The sequence below is a fragment of the Peromyscus eremicus genome, chromosome X (genome assembly GCF_949786415.1).
Source record: "Peromyscus eremicus chromosome X, PerEre_H2_v1, whole genome shotgun sequence".
Lineage (NCBI taxonomy): Eukaryota > Metazoa > Chordata > Mammalia > Rodentia > Cricetidae > Peromyscus > Peromyscus eremicus.
In genome coordinates, this window is record NC_081439.1 from 115,334,393 (window position 1) to 115,337,319 (window position 2,927).

Genomic DNA, 2,927 nt, shown 5'->3' on the forward strand with positions numbered 1-2,927 from the left:
CTGCCCTGAGACCCTCAATCTTGGTAGCATTAGCACTCACATGCTGGGTCGCTACACCGACTGACTGGCCAGCGACTAACTTTGAAGAAACCGTTTCTTATATTCGAGGCTCTATAGTGATGCGTTCTGGACACCAGCCAATCAGCTGCCTACTTAGCCATTGAACATTCCTTTCCTTTTATCACCTCTACCTAGGAATGTTATAACATTCCATATTTCCCCATCCTTAAGTTCATTTGGAACATTTAGAGATCATTTGCCAAATATCTTCCTGTACTATGAGTTTACTACCTTTGAACACTACATGAAAAGCCCAGTTTTGGGGGGAGAGGGGGTAATAGATAATGTGCCACCTCTCTTAACTAATGTATATGCTGACACATGGTTGTAGGAAGACAGGTTATGACTGAGGTAGTGGGTAAGGTGCAAAGGTCTATAGGATAAGCACTTTGATGAGCTCACTGAGTCTTCAAACGATGTAGGAGTTATAAACTAAAGAGGGTAATAGTGGGTACCCGTATTTTACTTTGTAACATGACACTTATCACTTACAGTAATACAAAAACTTATTTATCCCCCTACTATCCTATGACTTATGTACCACTACTGTCCCCACCGTACAGACAAGGAAACTAAAGAGAAAATTAAAATCATTTGTCTAATGTCACATGGTTAGTGACAATATTGGAATTCGGACCCTAAACATCTCACTAGAGTAGCCATGTGTTTTTATTCTTATACATGATAGTTTCATGAGAGTGAAGGAAGAGAAGTGGAGCTGGGCAATGGTGATGCAAGCCTTTAATCCCAGCACTTGGGAGGCAGAGCCAGGTTGATCTCTGTGAGTTCAAGGCTAGCCTGGTCTACAGAGCTAGTTCCAGGATAGTGAAGGCTGTTACACAGTGAAACCCTGTCTCAAAAAAAACCCCATAAATAAATAAATAATAAAATTTTAGAGAAGGAAAGAGAAATGTATCTGGAGTGATGGCTCAGCAGATAAGAGTATATACAGCTCTTGCAGAGGACCTGAGTTTGATTCCCAGCACCCACATCAGGTGGTTCACGACTTCAGCTCCAGGGTGACTCATCACCTCTGGCCTTCAAGAGCACTTGCACTCATACACACCTTCCCCAACAATACATATAATTTAAAAATAAAGAGAAATCTTTTGAAAATAAAAAATGAAAAAAAATGTAAGTTATAATGCACAAAGATATATGATCTCTAAATGTGGTCAAAAGACAAAGAGGCCTCTTCAAAGGACAAAAAACTCAATGGCCACTAATCATTTAAAATAACCATTCGAACTCTTTAGCAGTCAACACAAATGACAGTTACCACAAAACAACATGCCTTTCCTCTCAATCCAGCACACGCTCACACACACACACACACACACAACACAAGGTGGACAATAAGTATTGGGGGGAATGAAATCAATTATAGCATCAAAGCCCTGCTTCTCAGCAAGTACAGTATTTTGCAGTAGATCCGTGATGGTAGTAGCCATGATTATCAGTATGGCACGCCTATATTGAGGACATTAGTAAAGCACACACATGCACAAATACATACTTACAGACAATCTGGCAAAACAGAAAAGCATCCTTGTCATTTCTTATTTTTAAATGGTTAAACCCAAATCTAGCAATGAAGGAATGTTCATACAAATATAGGCTGGCATAAAATGCCAATATGAGCCAGGCAGTGGTGGCATCCGCTTTTAATCCCAGTACTCAGGAGGCAGAGGCAGACAGATCTCTGTGAGTTTGAGGCCAGCCTGGTCTACAGAGCAAGATCCAGGACAGGCTCCAAAACTACACAGAATCCTGTCTCAAAAAACCAAAAAAAAAAAAAAAAAAAAAGCCAATTTAATGAAAGACTGCAAAATTAGGGAGTTATTCTTTTCCTTTTCTTTCTTGTTTGCTTCTTTTAAATTTTTTTTAGATTTTCTTATTTTCTTATTTTATGTGCTTAGGTGTTTTGCCTGCATGTATACATGTGCAGCACATGCATGCCTGGTGCCCACAGAGGCCAAAAGAGGTCACTGGAGTTACAGATGACTATGAATCACCATGTAGGTGCTGAGAATTGAACCCAGGTCCTCTGTAAGAGCAACACGTGCTTTTAACTGCTGAGTCATCTCTCCAGCCCAGGTTTACTTTTTTTTTTTTTAATCTAGAGATTGTCCTTAGCTTATTTTTCCATATCACAACTTTGAATTTGGGAATTACATGTAAGGCAGCATAACCCATCATCTTATAGTGTTTATAGCCTCTCAAGGATGCTGGAGCAGGAGGAAAGACATTTGCAAAGAACTCAAAGCAGACAATGTGTGAAGAGCTAGTTGGATAATTAAAATGTATTCTAAGAGGCCACATGGATGAGACATCAGCAGAGTTTAGGGTGAGCAAAGAAGTCTTTAGGAAAAAATTGGCACTTTGGTCTTGAGGTTGAGATGGAGGGTAATCATGCCTTTGTTGTAGCCCATGGTAGCTGAGTGAGAGATGGGCTCATCTGTGGCCTAATCTCCCCTATTTTCAAACTAATCTAGAGAATCTGGGTTTTTTTGTTTTTTGTTCTTTTGAGACAGGGTTTCTCTGTGTAACAGTCCTGGCTGTGCCTTGAACTCACAGAGATCTACCTACCTCTGCCTCCCAAGTGCTGAGATTAAAGGCATCTGCCACCATTGCCCTGCCGGGAATTTTGATTTTTAATGTAAAAAAAAAATCTTATTTATTTTTAAGTATACGTTTATTTTTCTGTGTATGAGGGTTTTACCTGCATGCATGTCTGTGTACCATGTATGTAGTGCTTGCAAAAGACAGAAAGAAGAAATTGGGTCCTTGGGACTAGAGTTACAGACACTTGGTGAGTTGCCATGTCAGTGCTGGGAATTGAACTTGGATTCTCTGGAAAAGCAGAC